This window comes from Lepus europaeus, chromosome 3 (assembly GCF_033115175.1).
Source record: "Lepus europaeus isolate LE1 chromosome 3, mLepTim1.pri, whole genome shotgun sequence".
Lineage (NCBI taxonomy): Eukaryota > Metazoa > Chordata > Mammalia > Lagomorpha > Leporidae > Lepus > Lepus europaeus.
Window position 1 is genome coordinate 98,627,450 of NC_084829.1, and position 25,380 is coordinate 98,652,829.

Genomic DNA, 25,380 nt, shown 5'->3' on the forward strand with positions numbered 1-25,380 from the left:
GCGCCGCCGCCGCCCGCCCCGCCTCCCGCTCCCGGGAGCGCGCGGGAGGAGGCGCGCAGAGTGCTCTGGCGTGGTGTCCCCCTGGCGAGCTACCCGTGCGTCTTTCCTCGCAAATACTTCACTCTGCCTTGTCTTCCGCCCTACCTTGTTGGATGAGTACGTGGGAGAAACAGTGTCAAAGAGTGTAGCTGAAGAACCCGGTGAAGGCCGTCTTCCTCAGCAAGAGTACCCCACCACCACCTGGACCTGTGAGGCAAGGCAAGGTAGTTGCTTAGTTCTCAAGTTAGCCCTGCCAGCTGGTCCTTACCTTGGAGGACCCTCAGGGAAAGCAAAAGGCCTGAAGGTTATCTTAGCTCAGTTGACAAAACATTTTGGAGGATTTTCAAATTAACTCGTGGAAGTGTGTGGGGTGTCTGTGTGTGTGGAGTTAGAGATGAAAGCCTAGGGATGTATGAGTTAATACTATGTTGTAGCTATTTTTCTCTCCCATCCCAACTTCCTCACAAGGTAATTGTGCCAGACACGTACTACAGTATAGTTAGTTAAACCCTTCACTGGCCAGCCACTCTGAAGTGCTGTGTTCTAGGTGGAGCTCTTTAAAAATAACTCAGTCAAGTTGAAATTATTGCAGAGAAAAGCAAAATGATGAGAAGAACTCAAGGGCCGGCGCCGTGGCTTAACAGGCACACCGGGTTCTAGTCCCGGTCGGGGCGCCGGATTCTATCCTGGTTGCCCCTCTTCCAGGCCAGCTCTCTGCTATGGCTCGGGAGTGCAGTGGAGGATGGCCCAAGTCCTTGGGCCCTGCACCCGCATGGGAGACCAGGGGAAGCATCTGGCTCCTGGCTTCGGATCAGCGCGATGCGCAGGCCGCAGCGGCCATTGGAGGGTGAACCAATGGCAAAAAGGAAGACCTTTCTCTCTGTCTCTCTCTCTCACTATCCACTCTGCCTGTCAAAATAAATTTAAAAAAAAGAAGAACTCAAAAGCATGATAAATGAAGGAAGCTTGATGAAACAGGAGAATTCGGCTAGAGGAAATAAAGTTTCTGGACTATGTGTGTATGACCAAGTATAAACATCCATCATGTGATGTAGATTTATCTCATGTGATGGAAACTTCAAGGAAACAGATTCCATATCCTGAAAAGGAAGATCCCCTTCTAGTGCTAACCAAAGAAGTTGTCAAGAAGTTGTCTGTCTGAACGTGGGAATACCTCAACCTGTGGAGTTAGCTTCAAACACATTCTGAATGCTCACTTAGTAGGTACTTGAGTGCAGGGGAGCTACATATCAAGAAGAGACTTAATTAATTATGAAAGTTGTTTCTAGGTCCAGGTGTTGTGATGTAGTAGGAAAAGACACTGCCTGCAGTGCCAGTATCCCCTCTGTTTGAGTCCCGGCTACTACACTTCTGATACAGCTCTCTGTATTATAAGATGGCTCAAGTGCTTGGGCCCCTGCACCCATGTGAGAAACCTGGAAGAAGACCCTAGCACCTGGCTTTAACCTTATCCTGCCCTGGCTGTTGTGGCCATTTGTGGTGTGAACCACATCCAACCAGTGGATGGAAGCGCTCTCTCTCTCTCTCTCTCTCTCTCTCTCTCTGTCACTCTTCCTTTCAAATAAAATAAAAATCTATGAGGCTAGTGCTGTGGCACAGCAGGTAAAGCTGCCACCTGCAGTACCAGCATCCCATATGGGCACCAGTTCAAGTCCTGGCTGCTCTATGTCCTATCCAGCTCTCTGCTATGGTCTGGGAAGGCAGTGGAAGATGGCCCAAGTTCTTGGGTTCCTGCACCTGCATGGGAGACCCAGAAAGAAGCTCATGACTCCTGACTTTGGGTCAATGCAGCTCCAGCCATTGTGGCTGTTTGGGGAGTGAACCAGTGGATGGAAGACCTCTCTCTCCCTCTGCCTCTCTGTAACTCTGCCTTTTAAATAAATATTTAAAATAAATAAATAAAATCTAAAAAGTTTAAAAATAAGTAAATAAAGTTTTTAACCCTGAGATTCAAGGAGTGAGACTATAGGTTTGGTGTTTAAGATTTGCAAGTTAGCTGATGAGACAAACACATCAAAAATAAATAATGCAAGGCCACATGGTGATGAGAAACTAACAGTAATTGTCATGAATTCACATGACAGATTATCTTCATTACAGTTCCAGATGCTTAATGGAGAAGAAAGAAATTGAAAATAGACTATTTAGATCTTCCCTGACTAGTAGACACTAGCCATGTCGTTGTTTGAAATGTGGCTTTTCCAAGTTGAAACAAGCAAACAGTGTAAAATGTATGCCAGATTTCAAATAGATAGTGGAAAAAGAAATATAAAATCTCTTAACTCTAACATTGGTCACAGATTGAAGTAATATTTAGCAATATGTTAATTTAAAGTATATTAAAATATGAAACATATAAATATAAATTTCACCTGTTTTTCATTTTTAAGGTAACTACTAGGAAATTTAAGTTATATGGGAAAATTGCATATTTCTATTAGACAGTCCTGGCCTAGAAGGATGTACATTTCATTGAATCTAACAAAATATCTTTGTCCTCTTTGCAGTCAAAGATGCGCTTCCCAAACGTTGAAGGAAAGATTGTCTAATGAAGTTGACTCCTAATGAAGAGGAAGACTTTCTAGAAAGTAAGTCATGAGCAAAGCAAGGAAACAGACTATAGAAACATTTGATGATAGTGAGTAACTTCTTTGTCTATAACGGCAAATTCTTTAAAAAAGAAAAAAAAAATTTGAAAGGCAAAATGACAATGGGAAAGACAGAAAGAGAAATGGGTCTTATGTTCACTAGTTCACTCCCCAAATGGCCACAGCAACCAGAGCTGGGCCAAACCCAGGAGCCTGGAATTCCATCTGGGCCTCCCAAATGGGTGACTGTGTCCCGCATATTTGGACCACCTGCTGCTGCTTTCCCAGGCAACTTAGCAGGGTGCTGGTTTAGAAATGGAGCAGCCAGAGCTCAAAATGGCAATGTGATAATGCCAGCATCATAGGCAGCAGCTTATCCCAGTGTGCCACAAAGCTGGCCCCAAATGAAAAATTCTTAATGGACAATAATGACAAAGTTAATATTTGTTAGTCTATAACAAGACTCAATTTTTCATTTAAAGAATTAAAAAATGTAGAGAATTAGTATTTGGCACTTCCATAATGGATTTGTAAGATTATCTTGGCCATATTTGGTAAGGTGGGTTGAAATTAATGAATGGCTGGAAAACCAATTAAAACATTGTACTAAAAGACATTTTAAAAAGTTCACCAGGGAATTGGCATAAATAAATTATAGCACATCTCTAAAGTGGAAAACAGATGGTTCCAAACTTACAAGGATTTGACTTAGAATTTTTTCAGTGGAGCAACTGCAGACAAATTTAGTAGAAATCATATTTTAAATTTTGGACCTTTCCTAAGATAACGATATGTAGTATATGTTCTCAAAATGCTGGATGGTGGCTGTGAGCTGCAGTTCCTAATCAGCCACATGATCACAGGGGTAAACACACCAATCCTCTATGGTGTTTTGTGTTGCTAAGTTATAATATTGCATAAGTTAAGGTTTACTGATTGCATTTTTGACTTTGGATATCTTCAGCTTAGAGTGGGTGTATCAGCCAGTGCCGCGGCTCACTTGGCTAATCCTTTGCCTGCAGCGCCAACGTCCCAGGTTCTAGTCCCGATTGGGGCGCCGGATTCTGTCCCAGTTGCTCCTCTTCCAGTCCAGCTCTCTGCTGTGGCCCGGGAAGGCAGTGGAGGATGGCCCAAGTGCTTGGGCCCTGCACCCGCATGGGAGACCAGGAGGAAGCACCTGGCTCCTGGCTTTGGATCAGTGCAGTGCACTGGCTAAAACGCACTGGTCGTGGCGGCCACTTGGGGGTGAACCAACGGAAAAAGGAAGACCTTTCTCTCTATCTCTCACTGTCTAACTCTGCCTGTCAAAAAAATAAAAGAAAAAAAAAAAAGAAAAAATTTTTAAAAATTAAAAAAAATTAAAAAAAAAAAAGAATGAGTGTATCGAGATATGACCTTATGGTGAATTGGGTAGCATCTATACTTTATAGATAGTTTGAGAGTATGTAATTCTCTATTGCTTGATATGGAACTATATCTAAGACATGCAGTTGAATGAAATAGTTTGCAAACCAATGTGTATATACAGTGAACTCATTTATGTGAAATTATATGTGTGTGTGTGTGTAACAAGATCATTTTGGAAAGAGTACCTTAATTATCTAAACAGTCTCAAAAACAGAAAATCTCAAGGTAGAAGTATTTCTAACTAAATTTCAGTGGCTCAACAAAGTCATCCATGCTGTAGGCTGTTTTCATCTCTAAATTCCGTTAGCCTTAGTAACTTAGCCTTTCATTCTAAAGCTGGTCATTTTATGGGTTGTTAGGAAGGGCTGCCAAGATCCAGATCATTTTCAGCTCATCAGTCTCTTGATATCTCCTTCAGTATTTTTGTCCTTTAGATCTACTCATTTCACCAGTATCCTACAGCCTCAGTTTCTAGATCTTTTGGGTTTTATCTATTCTCTGATAGTTGTACCCCACCCACCCTTGCCCCATCTTGCAAAATTAAGACTTAAAATTCTATCTTTGCTGGACCCCAGTACAGTTTCTTACTAGAGTTGATGCTTAACCCTGAGGAATGCTGATTAATAATAGACTTACTTCTAAATAGACTTAATTCTAGTTAACTTTTTTTGGTACCTGATGTTGGGAAGGTAGGAAAGTTAGATCACTACCATGGCAGATATTATTGTCATGGCTACACAGCACCATTTCTGTCCCCCTCCTTCCTTAATTAATTAATTAAGATGATTTTCTTTGAATACCAAACAACTCAAGAAAAGTGAACTTCTCCCATTACCCTGGAAGCAACTCTATTTCTCTTTGGATAAGGACTTTGTAGAGGTGGTCATATGACCAGGAAACAATCAGCTAGGAAGCATTCTGCAATATGTTTTATTTAGATGACAAAATATAGGCTTTTTATATAGAGAGTTTTTCTTGGGTTACTATTCAAGACAACAAGCAGGCAAACACATCTCTCTCCAGACAAAACCCCCAAAGACCCCTAAAACCTCTGAATTACTTTAGTAAATAGTACAGAGAAAGTGAAAGCTTTTCTGACAATACAGTAAAGCCAGTCTCATTCTGGCATTCAGGGATCATTCTGGCATCCTGAGAGCCAGCTACTTGTTTACTCATCCTAAAGTAAAACCTGATGTTTGGTATTCCTGGCCTCGTACTCAATCCAGCCACTTATTCACATTTCCTACATGGGAGAGAGAAATGGCAGATATCCTATTTACTAAAAGCAAAGTAAAAGTACCAACTAAGAATTTTTAAAAATACATATGTATTTATAATTAACAAGCCAATCAGAAAAATCATGAAAGTGAAAGGCAAAGAATAACTCTACAGAAAGTAAATATTTGTAAAATAAAACATTTTAAAAAGTATTTCAATTAATATTCTCTGATATTCAGAATATATTACATCTTTAAGATGCAAATAAGGTACTCTGAAAAAAGAGAAACCATAGAATAAACAGTATCTCTTAAATATTAATAATATGATTCCCTAAATTTTTTTAAAGATTTATTTATTTTATTTGAAAGTCAGATTACAAAGAGAGAGAGAAGGAGAGGCAGAGAGAGAGGGGGAGGTCTTCCATCCTCTGGTTCATTCCCCAATTGGCCACAATGGTTGGAGCTGTGCTGATCTGAAGCCAGGAGCCAGGAGCTTCCTCCAGGTCTCCCATTTGGGCCATCTTCCACTGCTTTCCCAGGCCATAGCAGAGAGCTGGATTGGAAGTGGAGCAGCGGGGACTTGATCCAGCATCCATATGGGATGCTGGCACTGCAGGTGGTGGCTTTACCTCTTATGCCACAGCACCAGCCCCATTTACCTAAATTTAACAACAACAACAACAACAACAAAAACGTTGTTAGTAATACTAGAGATTAAATCAAAGAAATCTTTTAAAATAACACCTGAGGGGCCGACCATGGCTCACTTGGTTAATCCTCCGCCTGTGGCACTGACATCCCATATGGGTGCCAGGTTCTAGTCCCAGTTGCTCCTCTTCTGGTCCAGCTCTCTGCTGTGGCCCAGGAAGACAGTGGAGGATGGCCCAAGTGCTTGGGTCCCTGCACCCATATGGGAGACCAGGAGGAAGCACCTGGCTCCTAGCTTCGGATCGGCCACAGTGGGCCGGCTGTAGCGGCCGTTTGAGGGGTGAACCAACAGAAAAAGGAAGACCTTTCTCTCTGTCTCTCTCACTGTCTAACTCTATCTGTCAAATAAATAATAAAATAAATAAATAAAAATATAAAAAAGCAACACCTGAAACATAGATAGTAAAGAAAAGAGTCATGAAAAGTCAGTTCAAAAGATATAACATGTGCTGGCGCCGTAGCTCACTAGGCTAATCTCCCACCTGCGGCGCCAGCACCCCGGGTTCTAGTCCCAGTCGGAGTGCTAGATTCTGTCCCAGTTGCTCCTCTTCCAGTCCAGCACTATGCTGTGGCCCAGGAATGCAGTGGAGGATGGCCCAAGTGCTTGGGCCCTGCACCCGCATGGGAGATCAGAAGGAAGCACCTGGCTCCTGGCTTCGGATTGGTGCATCGCCGGCCATAGTGGCCATTTGGGGGGTGAACCAACAGAAGGAAGACCTTTCTCTCTGTCTCTCTCTCACTGTCTAACTCTGCCTGTTTTAAAAAAAAAAAAATATATATATATATATATATATATATATAAAAACATGCAACTGGTAGAAGAGAAAGACATTTTTTAAAAAAAAACATGAAAAGTATGAGTTTTTTTTTAAGGACATAGAAGATTGGATAGCAGTCCTATTGATAGATAATCCTGAAATGGTGTAGTTGCTTCTCTGTTTAGTTATTCATGGGCATAGGCTCCTACTCTGTCTAGTCTGCCATTTCTAGGGTGTTGTCCTCATCTAGTAAGCTAAGATGACTTAGGGCCATGACTATATTCCTAGTAGCAGTCTAAAAAAGAAGAAAGGAAAAAATATGTTTGAGAACATGAATTGAAAGTATACTTATCACACATTTGTCAGACTTTAGTCCCATGGCTACATCTAATTACAAGGGAAATTGGGAAATGTAGTCTTTATTTTAAGCAGCTATATATATAGCACTCAGTTTAAATAACAGGAATTCTACTACTGCAAAAGATACACTTACAGAAAAATGTTTAATCCAGAATGCTTCTCTTTCTCAATTAAAGCAAATGTAAAGCAGATAAGTGTAGTTTTTCATGAGAACTGAGTCTAAGGGAACAGAACAAAATGTCAATAATAACTTTTATCTCTTTCAAGCACATGAAAAGTGATCTAGTAGAAAATGGCAATCTAAAATGCTGGATGTTAATTACTTTAAGTTTTAATTTTCCTGAAGTTTAAACCATTCATAAGTGTATTTAATATGGTCAAGTGAAGCATTCATTCACTGTACCCACAACTAATTATGTATATATCATAAAACACATACTTCACAAAGAATTGTAAAATATTTCAAAGAAAAATATGGTATGATCACTATTCTCAAGGAACTCAGAATAACTTAGGGTTTGGGTATGAGACAAATTTAACCCATAATATTATTCAAGAACAATTAAATCCTGAGTATGTGGTACTTTTTTTTTTGGACAGGCGCTAGAACCCGGCACCCCAACCGGGACTATAACCCGGGGAACCAGCGCCACAGGCAGAGGATTAGCCAAGTGAGCCGCGGCACTGGCCACAATACTTTTTTATGAGTACAAATTAAAGATAGCTCACTGTAGGCTACAAGAGATATAAAACCTTTGTGGGAAAAATGAAAATTGAATTGAGTAGATAGAATTTATTTATAAAAGCTTTCCTTGCAAAATAATGAAAACTTTATTTGTAGGATTGATTTTAGAGAATAAATGTATGTTGAATTTAAAATTTCTAGTTGTTGCTGCTTCATTTCTGGGTTTTTGCTTTAAAGTTATATCCACAAGTTCTACCATAATGCCTGACACGTAGTAGACATTAAGTAAGTGTTAAATAAATGTAATTTTCTTTTTTTAAAGTAAAATTTGTGGATATTTGGTGTTTTTAAGATTTACTGATTTATTTGAAAGGCAGAGTGACAGAGAGGGAGAGACAGAGAAAGACCATCTACGGGTTCATTCCCCAGATGACTGCAACAGCAGGGGCTAGGCCAAGGAGAAGCTTGGAACCTGGATCTCCTACCTGGGTGGTAGGGACTCAGGTACTTGAGTAGTTACCTGCTGCTTTCCAGGCATATTAGCAGGGAGCTGAATCAGAAGCAAAGTAACCTGAACATGAATTGGCACTTTTACACGGGATGCAGGTGTCCCAAGTGGCATTCAATACACTATACAATATTGCCTACCCCTAATTTCCTTTTTTTTTAAAATTCATGATAAAATATCGATTTCTTTTTTTTCTTTTTTTTTCATTTATTAAACTTTTATTTAATGAATATAACTTTCCAAAGTACAGCTTATGGGTTACAATGGCTTCCCCCCTCCCAAAACTTCCCTCCCACCCACAACCCTCCCCTTTCCCGCTCCCTCTCCCCTTCCATTCACATCAAGATTCATTTTCAATTCTCTTTATATACAGAAGATCAGTTTAGTATATATTAGGTAAAGATTTCAACAGTTTGCCCCCATATAGCAACACAAAGTGAAAAAAAATACTGTTGGAGTACTAGTTATAGCATTAAATAACAGTGTACAGCACATTAAAGACAGAGATCTACATAATATTTTTTAAAAATTAATTAATTGCCGACGCTGTGGCTTAACAGGCTAATCCTCCACCTTGCGGCGCCGGCACACTGGGTTCTAGTCCCGGTTGCCCCTCTTCCAGGCCAGCTCTCTGCTATGGCCCGGGAAGGCAGTGGAGGATGGCCCAAGTCCTTGGGCCCTGCACCCGCATGGGAGACCAGGAGAAGCACCTGGCTCCTGGCTTCGGATCAACGAGATGCACCAGCTGCGGTGGCCATTGGAGGGTGAACCAACGGCAAAAAGGAAGACCTTTCTCTCTGTCTCTTTCTCTCTCACTATCCACTCTGCCTGTCCAAAAAAAAAAAAAATTAATTAATTTTCTATGCCATTTCCAATTTAACACCAGGTTTTTTTTTTTTTTCTTTTCCAATTATCTTTATATACAGGAGATCAATTCAGTATATAATTAGTAAAGATCTCATCAGTTTGTACCCACACAGAAACACAAAGTGTAAAAATACTGTTTCAGTACTAGTTATAGCATCACTGCACATTAGACAACATATTAAGGACAGATCCCACATGGGATGTAAGTACACAGTGACTCCTGTTGCTGACTTAACAATTTGACACTCTTGTTTATGGCGTCAGTAATCTCCCTAGGCTCTAGTCATGAGTTGCCAGGGCTATGGAAGCCTTTAGAGTTCACTGACTGATCTTATTCCAATAGGGTCATAGTCAAAGTGGAAGTTCTCTCCTCCCTTCAGAGAAAGGTACCTCCTTCTTTGATGGCCCCGTTCTTTTCACTGGGATCTCACTAACAGAGATCTTTCATTTAGGTCTTCTTCTTTTTTTTCTTTTCCATGGTATGTTGGCTTTCCATGCCTACAATACTCTCATGGGCTCTTCAGCCAGATCCGAATGCCTTAAGGGCTGATTCTGAGGCCAGAGTGTTATTTAGGACATCTGCCATTCTATGAGTCTGCTGTGTATCCCGTTTCCCATGTTGGATCCTTCTCTCCCTTTTTGATTCTATCAGTTAGTATTAGCAGACACTTGTCTTGTTTGTGTGATCCCTTTGACTCTTAGACCTATCAGAGCCATCAATTGTGAACTGAAATTGATCACTTGGACTAGTGAGATGGCATTGGTACATGCCACCTTGATGGGATTGTATTGGAATCCCCTGGCACATTTCTAACTCCACCATTTGGGGCAAGTCTGATTGAGCATGTCCCAAATTGTACATCTCCTCCCTCTCTTTTTCCACTCTTAAATTTAACAGGGATCACTTTTCAGTTAAAATTTAAACACCTCCCGTTCCCACGCTGGCGAGATTCTGTGGCTCGGCTCCCGCAGCTGGGCTTCCACGCGGTGGGCTCCCTGTAGGTCCTCTGTGTCACATCCACTAGGTCCGGAAGTGTTTCCTCTGCAGTTTTTTTCTTGAGTCTTTTCCTGAGGCTACAGTAATTCCACTTTTATGAAACTATATTTTCCCAGACTATCGGTGCACGTCCTCACTATCCGCCATCTTGGCTCCCCCCCCCCCCCAATTTCCTTTTTAATACTGAGTGTTTCCTTTCTTATATGACCAAGGATTTACTTTTTTTTTTAAAAAAACTGTGGTTTATCAAAGTGTAGAAATCCCAAATGAACAGTGCCATATAGCACTTCATAGAAGCAACATGCAAATCAGTATTTAGAACATTGCCAGTGCTCCATAATATCCCTTTATAGTTCTTCCTAGTCATCACCCAAATCCTCATCCCATCCCAGATACCTGACAATAGCCAATATTCTGAGTCCATAAACATAGATTTGTACTCCTGGCTTTGAACTTCTTGTGCTTTTATTAAAGTAAATCATATAGTACACCACTCATTTTTTTTTACATGTTGTTGCCACTCTAGCTTGGTTTGTGAGACTTGTTGATTCTTGCAAGAGAGATTTTTCACCCTCTATTTTAAAAGTCTTGTGGGAGAACCCAATAAAACTATAGAAAAGGGGGTTTTTTGTTACATAATAATAGTCATTAGAGATCATTGATCTTTAAACTTCAAAGTCAAGCTGTGCAAAGTAAGAATAATTTCCATCCTGCACCATTAAATTACAGGTTGGCACAACATATTGACAACAAAAGTTAGAAGCACAGTCTTCATTCTCATTTCTGACACCAACCACAAGTTTGAGAGGGTCTCAAAACCACCCCCAGTTTGATAATTTGCTATAAAGACTCACAGAATTCCCTGAAACTCTTGGATAATGGTATATTAAAGGGAAGGGATACAGAATCAGATCAGCCAAAGGAAGACACATACAGAGCAGAGTTTAGGAGGCTTTCAGATCTGGAGTTTTAGTTGTCTTCTAATCATGGAGACAGGATGTTAGTGTTCCAGCATCTACAAGCGTGTACAAAAATATAAAAGGTTCACCTGAGCTCGGTGTCCAGAGGTTTTTAGCGGGATTTGTTGTTTGAATTGATCAGTTATTCGCTTTATTAATCTCATACTCCAAGACCACAAATATTGTGTGATTCAAACCTCATATGCTAAGTCACTTTGTTGATTTAATTGGCAAATCTCCAGCCTAAGACTGTAGGGTATAGCTAGTCCCCATCTTAAATCATATTCTTAGAGTATTCAGTTTGACCCAAGAGCCCCAGGCAAAGAGAAAATCCTGAAAGTGTAGGGCAAAACCTAGGCTTTTTCTTTGAACAAATCCAAATTCTTTATCACACTCCCTCTGTTCATTTCTCTTCTGGAGTATTTATTGCTTCCAAATCCTGCTATTAATTGTGGTTCAGCAGGTTAAGCTACCTAATACAAAGCCAGCATCCCATACAGGTGCTGTTTTGAGTCTCAGCTGCTTCACTTCCAATTCGGCTCCCTGTTAATGCACCTGTTATAGCAACTGAAGATAGCCCAATTCATGGGCCCCTACACCCAAGTAGAAGAACAGGATGCAGCTCTTGACTCCTGGCTTTGGCCTGGCACTGTCATGGCCATTGTGGCCATTTGGGAAGTGAACCAGTGGATTATAAATACTCTCTGCCTCTGTCTCTCTATCTTGCTCTCTCTCTGTTCCTCCCTCTCTAACTCTGACTTTCAAATAAAATAAAATAAATCTTTTTTTAAAAATTGTCTCAGCCAGCACCACAGCTCAATAGGGTAATCCTCTGCCTGCAGCACCAGCACACGAGGTTCTAGTCCTGGTCAGGGCGCCAGATTCTGTCCCAGTTGCCCCTCTTCCAGTCCAGCTCTCTGCTGTGGCCCGGGAGTGCAGTGGAGGATGGCCCAAGTGCTTGGGCCCTGCACCCGCATGGGAGACCAGGAGAAGCACCTGGCTCCTGCCTTTGGATCAGCGTGGTGCGCCAGCTGCAGTGCACTAGCCACTGCGGCCATTGGAGGGTGAACCAACAGCAAAGACCTTTCTCTCTGTCTCTCTCTCTCACTGTCTACTCTGCCTGTCAAAAAAAAAAAAATTACTCTAAATTTTGAAATTCCTTTGCTAACAAAAATGTGTCGAGGAATCATCACTTTGGGACTGTTACCATTATAATGAAAATGAAATTAAGGGGCTGGCGCGGTGGCACACTAGTTTAATACTCCGCCTGCAATGCCAGCATCCCATATGGGCGCCAGGTTCTAGTCCCAGTTGCTCCTCTTCCAGTCCAGCTCTCTGCTGTGGCCCTGGAAGGCAGTGTAGGATGACCCAAGTGCTTGGGCCCCTGCACCCGCATGGGAGACCAGGGGGAAGCGCCTGGCTCCTGGCTTGGGATCGGCATAGCTCCAGTTGGAGCAGCCATTTGGGGAGTGAACCATCAGAAAGAACTTTCTCTCTGTCTCTCTCACTGTCTGTAACTCTACTTGTCAAATAAATAAAAATCTTTAAAAAAATTTAAAAAAATGAAATTAAAAGATCTAAAAGTTAAAGTGTTCCTTATCATTCATGTTCATTATCTGAGTAAAATGATTTTCAGTTACTATTTTGATAGGTTTAGTGAACTTCCAAGTCTAGAAATGAGTTACTATTTTTTTTGTTTGTTTGTTTTTATTAAGACACAGAACTTAAGGTGATGAAACAGGCTGAAGACTGAAACCCCATGATAGTAGCTCAAGTGGGACAGGGGCAGTTGAAATTGATCAAGCTGCATCTCAGAGAAGTAGCTATTATAGAGTTATGGGGGGCTAGGATTCTGATTTCATAGGCTCCAGAGGCTCATAGTAAAAGCTATATTGAGATAACACTGATGGATGATTTGAAGGTTCATTCATTCCACTCATTCAATTGATAAAAAGTGAGCACCCACAATGAGTCAGCTGAATAACCAGCAGACAAGACACTGTGTGGCTTTCAGAAAACTGCTAACTAACTGCATACCTACCTGCTCTTTGCCACACATTTTGCTAGGTGCTTCTTCCTGGAACTCTGTGACAGTCCTTTAGTTGTAACTTAGATTTCACAGATAAGGAAATTGAATCTCAGAGAGGTTACCAGCCAGCTGAAAGAGAACATCTCAGGGCTACTTGGCCCACCCTCTGAAGTGGAATCTTCTTGCCAGTTGTAGTGGACATAGTTTTTCAGGGTCATAAAATAAATATTATCATTTTTTAATTACTTTCTGTTTCTGTGCTGGATGCAAGAGCCCCATCTTTTGGCAAGATGTGGAATTTCATTAAAAAGGACAAACTCTGGACTGATGACAAATGATTTTTTCCTTTAGCATTCTAGTATTTTTAGACCAGAAGGAAGAACACTGTTTGTTACTTTGTATTTATTTTGTTATTATGCAGGAGATAGAAAAATGCCAATATATTATTAATTTTAGTATATTAGTACTGAAAACGTACATTCAATACTGTGTTAAAATGAATTCATCTTGGGGCCAATGCTGTGACGTAGTGCATTAAAGCCCTGGCCTGAAGTGCCGGCATCCCATACGGGTGCCAGTTCTAGTCCCGGCTGCTCCTCTTCTGATACAGCTCTCTGTTATGGCCTGGGAAAGCAGTGGAAGATGGCCCAAGTCCTTGGGCCCCTGCACCCGCATGGGAGACCCAGAAGAAGATCCTGGCTTCTGGCTTCGGATCAGCACAGCTCTGGCCGTTGCAGCCATCTGGGGAGTGAATCAGTGGATGGGAGACCTCTCTCTCTGTCTCTACCTCTCTCTGTAACTCTGTCTTTCAAATAAATAAATCTTTTAAAAAATAAATAAAATAAAATAAAATGAATTCATCTTTAAGAATGTGATGTTGATTTCACTAGTATCTCCTTTCATGGTTTAAAATCTGAGTATAATTAATGGACAAAGAGAGAAATTGTAAATCTGAACATAAAGTCTCAGATTTATAAATTTTGTACCTATCTGGTTATATCTAAAGTGAATTTTTACAAATAAATGCTAACATGTATACTATTTGAGGGAATTTATCCTTTTAAACTTTCACAAAGATGCAACAAGAAATTATAAAATCATATATAAGCAAATCAAAATTAAGCAAAATTTTTATTGTGTGCAACACTAACTATAGTGTTTCCTTTCATGAAAGCAGAAATAGTTTAACGTTCTGTGAGAGTCTCTGGGAATAGAAAGTTATGTCCTAGTAGTAGTAGGTTTATGTGATGAGACTGCCTTCCCCTGAAATGGATGTCAATTACTGGTGCCCACAACTGACATCAGTCCCGGAATTCTGTCTTCATTTGTTTATCTGTCTTCTGATCTAATCGAACCAATTCAACTTCTCAGGAATTATAAGTTTAAAGATAACATTTTAAGAAACACTATTTACTAAAAATTTAAATGATATCTGTTTATTGAGCAAGCAGCGCTTTTGACATATCCAAAATTAAACCAATTTTTCTCTCCTATTCTTTTTTTAAAGTTTTATTTGGTAAAATAAATTGGGTGGGTTTAGTTATTGAGAATTTCCTGTTCATGGATAAAAACTTTAGTGGGATTTATGGCTTTGTTGTTACTGTTTACTTTTTTTCTTTAAAGGCACTTTAAAAATTCATTCATTCATTCATTCAAAAGCAGAGTGAGAGAGGAGGGAGAGAGACAGAAACAGAAAGAGATCTTCCACCAGCTGGTCCACTCTCCAAATGCCTGCAGCAGCAAGGGGTAGGCCAGGATGAAGTCAGGAGTCAGGAACTACCCAGTGGGTGGCGAGAACCCAAGTACTTGGACCATCACCTGCTACATCACAGGTACATTAGCAGGAAGCTGGATTAGAAGTTTAGAGTATCTAGGACTCGAATGAGGCACTCTGAAATGGGGTATTGGTGCCCCAAAGTACAGTTTAACTTGCTATACCACAATGCCCCACCCTGCTGTTCACTTTTAGGAAATGTAACATGTAAGGTCACAGACATTGCTGCAATTAGTTTATTCAGTATTGTGTAATAATAGAAGTTCAAAATTGGATATAGCATTAATTCTCCCATTTGCCAGCTTAAGCTTACTTGAGGCTAAAAATCTAAATGGAGCTAGTAGATTAGGCCTTCTCTCTCCTTTCTCCATATCACTGCATTCTTCCACTCTGCTGTTCTCTGTCATTTCTAAGGTTACAGAGATCCCTTAATAGGTGAGAGACTGAGAGGTCAGGAAAAATTATAGGAAATTTTTTACTTAGCTGCAAAGCCCAGTTGTTTTCCTCTCTAAGTCTAAAGTCAGAGGCCCCTGGATGATCCTGGTAAATGATTAAAGCAGACTGTTTCTCTTGGGAGATGCTTTATTTTTCTTTCCACTTGAGAGAGAGAAAGAGGGAGGTAGGGAGGGAGGGAGAGAGGGAGAGAGAGAGAGAAAGAGAGAGAATGAAATTCCCATCCATTGTTTTAGTCCCACAGATGTCTGTAACTAAATCGGAGTCTCCCATATAGTTGTCAGAGATCCAAGTACTTCAGCCATCACAGCCTCCCAGGGTGAGAATTGGCAAGAAACTGGAATAGGGAATGGAGCTGAAACCTGAACTCAGGCATATGAACTGAACTCCAACCTAAACTCACATATGGAATGTGAGTGTCCTAAGCAGTATCTTAATGGCTGGGCCAGATACCTGGCCCAGGAGAAACTTTTGAAACCTCTATAAATGTTCCCAGCTAGAGCCTTTCAAATGCTGTAATTTACTGGCAGATATATCTTTCCTTCTTTTCTTTTTTGGGGAAGTCCTTATTCCTTCAGATAGCTTTACTGGTCAGAATCTAGGATGGTTAATTTTATGTGTCAATTCAAGTTAGCTAAGGATTGTCAGATATCTGATAAAACTTTATTTCTTAGTGTGTCTATAAAGGTGCTTTCAGAACAAATTCACATTTGAATCAGTAGACTGAGCACAGAAGATCCACTTCATCAATGTGGATGGGCATATCCAGTCTGTAGAGGGAAAAGGTAGAACTAAATGGTATACAACAAAAAAAAGTGCTTTCTCTTCTTGAGTCAAGACTTATATCCTCTGCTGCCACATATATCAGCACTTCTAGTTCTTGACTTTTTGGACTATAGGACTTAAACCAGTTCCCCACTTTTTTTTAAAGATTTATTTTATTTATTTGTAAGACAGAGTTACAGAGAGAGGTAGAGACAGAGAGAGAGGTCTTCCATCTGCTGGTTCACTCTCCAGCTGGCTGCAATTTCCAGAGTTGCACCAATCCGAAGCCAGGAGCCAGGAGCTTCCTGCAGATCTCCCACATGGGTTCAGGGGCCCAAATCTTTGGGCCATCTTCTACTGCTTTCCCAGGCCACGGTAGAGAGCTGTATCAGAAGAGGAGCAGCCGGGACTAGGACTGGCACCCATATGGAATGCTGGCGCTTCAGGACAGGGCTTTAACCTGCTGTGCCACATCACCAGCCCCCAGTTCCCCACTTTTATCCCGCATACCTCCCTAGCTTTCAGCTTCAGCCTGGGAGCTACAGTATTGGCTCCCTGAGTTCTTGGGCCTTTAGACTCAGAACAAATCATACGACCAGCTTGTTCAGTTCTCCAGCTTGCTGATGGCATGCTATGGGACTTCCTGGCCTCCATAATCACATAAGCCAATTCCCATGGTAAATCTCCTTTTATGTAATTACATATATCCTATTGGGTTTGTTTCTCTGGAAGCCTGGAGCACTTGACTAATATGGAACCCAAGGTGACTCACTCCAGCTCTCTTCTACCTGGCTTACATCCCTTGCCCTGATAGGTGTTAGGAATGAAGGCCAGTTCTAAAACAATAGCACTCTCCTGGCTCTACCACCAAGCAATCAGTTACTAGCTTAGCTTCTAAATTTCCTAGAGTAGAGTCAGGCCCCAGTCTACTTAAGTTTTACTTGGTCAGTGCAACACTAGTTTTTATTTATTCCAACTTTACAGAAAACATTTCAGAGCTATCCCACGCTCATTTTGCAGTATCCCTTACCTAGTTTGAAGTTGGAAGATAGTATTCATTTACCCTATTCTCCAGACTGGATTTATAGGCAATCAGTCAGGGACAAGGAGCTGAGGACTGCCAACACTAAGCCATATGTACATCACTGAAATCCCATCAACTTCCGGGTCGATTCAACATGGCTGAGGACTTGGCATACCCACTCTTTCTTCATCATGCAGCCAAGTCTCACTTTTCATCAGGCACCAGACACTGTGACACCTTCTTGGATATCACCATATGCACTGCAGCCCTGCCTTCCTTCTTTGGATATTCAATCAGGTTCTGCCCTGAGCACCATCCCTACTCTATAAAAAGTGTGTCCCCAGCCTGGGTGGAGGTAGTTCTGTCTCTTGAGGTTGCTCACAGTCTTGACTGCATATTATCCCTTTGCCTTTGACTAAATCTTGCTTTCCTGTGTTGGGAAAGTGAGGCTTATTAGGTTCCCATGCCTCTTTTCCATATCTTTATATGTTTCTATGTTAACTGGTTTCAAATGGCCAGGGAGTTGTGAAGAAATTACCAGAATCTTCTGGGAACTAGAGAAAGTGTACATTATTAGGCCTGCACATAGCCTGTTTGACTCAACAGTGTGGCCTGTGAAGAAACCATATGGAACATGATAGATGATGGTAGATTACCAAGAGCTTAATAAAGTTACTCCTCCCTGCATGCAGGAGTTCCATTGGTGAATGATATGAAACACCTCAGTTATGAACTTGGAACTGATTTTGTTTTAGATCTGGCTAATATTTTCTTTTCAATTGAAATACTTCCTGAAAGTCAAGACCAGTTTGCCTTCACTTGGGATGGATGAAAATGGACCTTCGCCTTTCTTGCACAAGGCTATCTACATTGCCCTACCTTTTATCCTGGATTGGCAACAGTGGACTTGGCACAGTGGCCTATACCTACAACCATGCAGATGTTTCATTAGATAAATGATGTGATGATAACTTTACTCTCTTGCAGATTCGGAAACAGCTATTCCTACTTTGCTGAGCCATCTAAAATCATGTGGTGATCAACAAGTCCAAACTACAGGCACTGGGACTCTGTCAAATTCTTATGAGTTGTTTGATCCTGTCAGACCAGGGTCATCCCTGAGGCAGTGATAGATAAGATTCAGGCTTTTCCCACCCCAGCAACTGTAAAACAATTACAGGAATTTGTAGGACTGCTTGGATGTTAGAGAATATTTATCCCACATTTGGCCCAAAACTGAAGCTCTTGTACTCATTGGTAAAGAAAGGCATCAGGTAGAAATGAGATGATCAAGAGCAAGCAGACTTAAAAACTGCTAAGCAGAATGTGCAAGCCTCCCAGGCCCTTAATATTTTGATCCAGCCTGCCAGCATGATTTTGATGTTCCTTTTACTACTGGAGTGTTTGGGGCTTTTGGCAGCTACATGAAAGATTGAGGCAGCCAATTGAGTTTTGGTCCCAATTATGGAAAGGAGCAGAGACTCTGTACTCCTTAATTGTAAAAACAGCTCTCTGCAGTGTACCATACAATGGCTACTGAAAGTGCAGCAGACACCACTCCTGTTACTGTGTACACATATTGTATCCTATTGTTGGCTGGGTATAAAACAGATGGGACCCCAGAAGAAAATCACTATGTATCATGGGATTGGTCACATGTCTCTTACATATCCTGGGATTGGTGAGGCTGGCATCATTGCTAAGGTACTTTTGTTGGAAAATGCCCCAGAAAATGATGTTGCTGAATGGTTACATTGAAAGCTACTACCTACAGGACAAAGTACATTGTGGGCCATAGTGAAGGCCTGCAACCTTTCTGCAATCTATCAGGACGTATTAGATGCCTGTAAAATCTGTCCTGTTTGTTCCCAGGAGCACCACAGTCAAATATCAGTGGCCACCAAAACCATGATGGGGGAAAAGTGCCTGTTGAAAGATGGCATGAGCTCATGACTTCATCTTTGCCTTGAACTGATGGGTGCAGATATGCTGTGACTTGTGTGGACACTGCTATAGGACTGCTCTTTGCCATTTCCATTAGGCAGTCTGACCAATGAACAGTCCTGCATACCTTGGAGACTGTGTTCCATGTATGAGCAACCACAGGTTATTTAAAGTGAGTGTGGGACCCATTTTACAGGCTCTGGAGTGCAGCACTGAGCCAAGTATATAGGTATTTACTGGAAATTACATGCTTTGTGCCATTCACACGAAGCCACAATGATTGAACAGTATAGTGACTTATTGAAGCAAGACCTCAGAAAGGAATTCAACTCAGGCTTCCTGATGGGATGGATCAAGAGACTGGACTGTGTTATGGTTATTGAATAAGCAGCCTCAGGCAGGAACACTGGATCCCATGGAGGCTTTGCTGCATTACTCAGCAGCACCCTTTCAACTACAGTTACAAGCAACTGATCTTCCATTGAAACCAGGTTTCAGAAGACATAACAAAGTGTTGTTTCCTGCTCCCACAGCCCTTGAGCCAAGGGAACATGCTACCTGACAGTGGCAATGGGATATACAGAAAGCCAGCAATGCCTGGTATAAGAAGCCAAGGTAACTTCTTTTCTAGCTATAGTGTTATCTCAAGATAAATTCCTTGCTTGTATCTTTCTCAGTGGTTGGGATTTGCCATCATTGGTGCCATTAACTTCTCTGTCTTATCACCCTTAGCCTGGTAATTGCAAATACCCTAGTGGACTCAGCACACAGGTTTGTGTTGGTAACCAACCAATCAGACTGTTGCGCATGCACTGAGTTACCTATCAGTTCTGCAACTGGGCTGGAAGGTGATCACAGCAACAGACTTGGACTTGGTGGGAAAGCTGGAATTTCCTACTGTGGAATCACACCTGGACTCATGTGAAGGCGATAGCCTGGGAGCAGTATAATAAAACCAGACCAGGGTTGGGATATTCTGTGTTTTATAGTTTGTTGCTATAGCTTATATTGTTGTGGCCTTTAGCTGCAATGTTCTATGCTCCATGTGTGCTCCTCTCACAAGGACCTTCCAAGAAGATAATGTACACGTAGATTGTGAGGAAACCTGAAGGATGAAATGTTAGGAAAATGAAGCTTATCAGGCTCTCCATGCCTCTTGCCCATGTCTCTATGCTTCTGTGGTAATTGGTATCCTCGTAACTGGCCGACCCAGAACTGCTAGAGCTCTGTTATGCATCTGCTTGATTTCTGGCCACCAATATCTGTATCTTCAGGTAAGAAACTGGGGTGGGGAATGGGGGTGGGGAGGGCATGATTAAATGTGGATCCCTTTTGTTGTCCAACTGCCACCATGGCAAGCAGATGTTCTCCTGTGTATTTTTCATTGCTACTACAAATAAAAGAGATATGAATCTTCTAAAGGCTCCTAAATTATTCTTTGGCCTGTTCAAAGCCAGACCTAGTCTTCCAGAAGTTGGGCTCCTAAATTACATATGTTCACTTCTACCAACATCTCCCAGTTTTGTTATTACATGCAAGAACGCAAGAACTTTATTTTATGTAAGTTTAGTTGGGGGTTTCTCTGACCCAGACAGGGTTCTTGAGTCCTCACAACATAATTTGAGGGTCCCTGTCCCCACAATAGCATAGTGTCAGCACTCCAAAAAAACTTTTCCTTCACCCTGAATCTTCTTAAAACATATATATTCTGTATTGTTTAAAGGCATAAAGAATCATGTGACATATCCATTTCTTTTGCAAACTTACATAAGAAAGAAGAGAATATATCTCATATACACTTTGGTATCCTGTGCTCTCTTGATACCTCACTAGAAACTAAAACAAAAAGAATTTTACTCTAAGATCCTGTTGAAAGAGAGGCACACATATGTGAGCACATAACATAATCTTGGTCTGTGCAGCATTAGAACATATTAGACTGCCGCAGTCAGGGTGGCAGGGTGTCAGGCTGACCCAAGAGAGGAATGCATGGCATAGAATAAAGAAGCAGACTCAGATTAAGACTTCTGTGTGGAGAAACCAGGGGGCTGTCTGTCAAAGACCATAGACGGTGGCAGAGACCTCGATGTTCAGTTATTCTCAGTTTTTATTATCAACGTTGAGGTAATAGAGTAATCATAAACAATGTGCAGTTCTACAAAAATAGGGTCTTGTAACAAGGATATTTGAACACAGAAAACAAGGAGTAATTAGTTTCAATATTTACGATAAAGTATAGGAAACCACAGGTTATACATGATTACTTAAAAGCTAGTAACTACAATAATAATCACGCTATCGGGAAATCCTAAAGAAAACATTCTTGCCCACCAAACACTAACCAGGATAGAATGTTTCGATTGTTGTTTTCCAGAGCCCACAGCATTTCCTCATCCGCCTCGGCATCATGCAACTGACCTTCACCAGTCACACAACCTGACCCGTTACCTTTGCAACTCAGCCAAGCATACCTTCAGCAGAGTTCAGGCTATGCAATGGTCTCTGACATTAGATCAGAGTCTAAATAATTCTGAAATTTGAGTCCTTTTCCCCATCTATGCTTTCATATCTTTGTTCAAAACCTCATAACTTCTCATCAGTACTGTTGCAATCACCTATCTCTTCTTTGGGTCTTATCCCAGTTAAACTTGTTCTTCAAAATACCTCCAAATCGGTTGGTCTAAAATAAAAATATTGTCTGTCGCTTAATCTGCTTTAAATCTTTCAAAATGTCCCAGTAGTGTTGACCTAGAGGCATGGTTCTCAAACTTTAAAAACTTGAAAAACATTTGTTCAAGAGGCGAGAGAGAGAAAGAAGAGAGAGGGAGAAAGAGAGAGAGAGAAATGGTGCCATTGGCTGCTTCACTTCCCAAATGCCCACAGTGGCTGGTCAGGCTGAAGCTAGGAGATGGGAACCCAGTACCAGGTCTCCAAAGTGGGTGGCTAGGATGGACATATGGGTAGCAGGGACCCAGGTACTTGAGGCATCACCAGCTACCTCCCATATTCTGCACTGGCAGGAAGCTGGAATTGGGAGCTAGCGTCAGGAATTGAACCTAGGCAATCTGATATTGAATGTGGATGTTTTAATAAGCATCTTCTAGAACAAATTTCTACCCTTATCAAACTTTGTAGAGTATAATATGACCCAAGAATCTTGTTAAAATATAGATTCTAATGGAATAAATTTGAAGTGTGGCCTCCAAAAGTGAATTTCTGAAAAGCTCTGAGGTTATGATGATGTATGTCAAGGGCAGATGTAAGTTTTGGCTTTGTATAGCTGCTAGAGACACCTAACAACTTTCATGCTACCTCCATAGCAACAATTTATGCTTTGATCACATTGTAGACTGCCCAGGAAAAAAAAAACTATAATGTTCATATTATATTACTTTTCTTATTCTTCTTTTTAAAATTATTGTTTTACATAGAGTAGTAAATAGCTGGGATCTCTTACCCACCATTAAGGTTACTTCAGCTCGGAAAGTAATCCCTATAATCACATTCTGGAAAAAGGGTTTAATATTTGTTTCCTGTGACTGCTGTAACAAATTTACCACAAACCGGTGACTTAAAACAACACAGAATCTGTCTCTCAGTTCTAGAAGCCAGAAGTCTGAAGTCAAGATGTCAGGAGAGGAGGGTTTCCTTCCATGGCTTTCAATAGAATCTGTTCCCTGTCTCTTCCACTTTCTGGTGGACAGATCACTTTAATCTCTGTCTCTGTGGCCACATTGTCTTATATCTCAAAATATCTGTCTTATACTTAAAGTATATCGTTATATTTAGATTCCATCCACATAATCCAGGATAAACTACTCAAGATCCTCATGTTAATCACTTTTTCTTTTTGCCATATAAAGCAACAGCCACAAATTTGGGGATTAGGATTTAGATTTGTCCTTCCGGGATCCACATCTCGGTGCACTATATACCTTTTTTTTTTTTTTTTTTTTTTTGGTTTGCATGGAATCATAAGGATATTAGCCACCATTTGTTGGCTTACTGTGCCATTCTTTTTTATCCTTTTATTTGTTTAGTAAAACTGTGACTAGCCCTCTGAGCAGCTTTTGCTCCTGCATCCAACCCACTTTGAGAACAGATGGTGCACTCTCTGGCATTCCCTGCAAGAGCAAGTAAAACTTCCAAAGCCTTGGTTGGTGATGTAAAATATTTTTTAAAGATGCTTTTATTTAATGAATACAAATTTCATTGGTACAGCTTTAGGAATATAGTTGTTCTTCCCCTCATACCAACCCTCACACCCCCACTCCCTTCTCACCTCCTATTCCCTCTCCCATCCCATTCTTCATTAAGATTCATTTTTAATTAATTTTCTATACAGAAGACCGACTCTATGCTAAGTAAAAATTTCAACAATTTACACACACACACACACAAACACATAAACACACAAAGTATAAAGTACTGTTTGAAAACAAGTTTTACAGGCCAGCACCGTGGCTTAACAGGCTAATCCTCTGCCTTGCGGTGCCGGCACACCAGTTCTAGTCCCGGTTGGGGCGCCGGATTCTATCCTGGTTGCTCCTCTTCAAGGCCAGCTCTCTGCTATGGCCCGGGAAGGCAGTGGAGGATGGCCCAAGTCCTTGGGCCTTGCACCCGCATGGGAGACCAGGATAAGCACCTGGCTCCTGCCTTTGGATCAGCGTGATGTGCCAGCCGCAGCGGCCATTGGAGGGTGAACCAACGGCAAAAAGGAAGACCTTTCTCTCTCTCTCTCTCTCTCTCACTATCCACTCTGCCTGTCAAAAAAAAAAAAAAAAAAAAAAAAAAAGAAAGAAAAGAAAATAAAAGAAAATAAAAGAAAACAAGTTTTACAGTTAATTCTCATAGTACAACTCATTAAGGAAAGAGGTCCTACATGGGGAGTAAGTGCACAGTGACTCCTGTTGTTGATTTAACAATTAACACTCTTATTTATGATGTCAGTGATTACCCGAGGCACTTGACATGAGCTGCCAAGGTTATGGAAGCCTTTTGAATCTACAGACTTCATCAATATTTAGATAGGGCCATAAGCAAAGTGGAAGTCCTCTCCTCCCTTCAGAGAAAAGTACATCTTTCTTTGATGACTCCTTCATTCCACTGGGGTCTCACTCACAGAGATCCTTCATGTAGAATATTTTTTTGTCACAGTGTCTTGGTTTTCCATGCCTGAAATGCTCTCATGGGCTTTTCAGTCAGGTCGGAATGCCTTAAGGGTTGATTATGAGGTCAGAGTGCTGTTTAGGGCATTTGTCATTCTATGGGTCTGCTGTGTGGACTGCTTCCCATGTTGCAACTTTCTTTCCTTTTTAATTTTATCTATTGTTGTTACCAAACACTTGGTCTTATTTATGTGATCCCTTTGACACTTAATCTTATCTATGGTCTATTACACACTTAATATGATCACTTTAACACATAAGATGGCAGTAGTAGCATGGATTTGGAATCCCATGGCAAGTGTTTAGATTTACCCTTAGGGTAAAGGTCTATGGGAATGTGTGCTGAACTGTACAGCTCCCCCTTGTATTATTCCCACTCTTATTTTTTACTGAAATCTATTTTCAATTGGATGTATACATCTATGATTAATTCTGTGTAAGTAAAGTTCAACCAATGGTATTAAGTAAAAAAAATAAAATAAATAAAGATTTCTGGGGGAAACATTTTCCATAACATTTAAGAAAAGTTCTTTATCAGATGTTTTTTAAAATTCTTTCAAAATCTCTTTCTTCATCCGTACAGGCTCTGGATCTTCTTTCTATACATCCTGTTGCCTATACTAGTTCTCAAATCTTTTTACTGAAATAAGGTATTTTGTTATGGTACAATAGTAAAAGCAAAACTAGCAAAATGGTAAGCTTTGGTTCGTTTCTTTAGATTTAAGTTGCCATATCTACTTTGTTATAAAAATCATAAGAGGTAGATATAATGAAATTATGTAGAAATGACAGAGAGAGAATTATATGGAAATTATAGAGATAAAAATCAAATAATTTTGCCAACGTCACACAAGAAGTAATGCTACATTCAGACCCAGGTCTTCTGGTGCCACAATCTATGACTTTAACCATTATTTAAATAATGCTTTAATATTGTATTCAAATACTCTTTTGGGTTTGGGTCTTGGACAAATATTTCCAAAGAGAAGTCTTTCATTCCAGATCACCTGAAAGTAGTAATGAATCAGAACCTCTGGGAGTGAGGCCAGGTCCCACATTTTTAATAACATCTCTGTTAATTTTTATGTACATTAACATTTAAGGAT

General features: G+C 40.8%; 1 long non-coding RNA gene across 1 annotated transcript; it reads left to right on the plus strand.

The window, feature by feature from the left end:
• The first annotated feature begins 81 nt into the window (after positions 1-81).
• LOC133757024 (uncharacterized) lies at positions 82-19,595 on the plus strand. Its single transcript, XR_009865562.1, has 3 exons — positions 82-263; positions 2,568-2,648; positions 19,035-19,595. It is a non-coding gene; the product is annotated as an uncharacterized LOC133757024 (long non-coding RNA).
• The last annotated feature ends 5,785 nt before the right edge of the window (positions 19,596-25,380 follow it).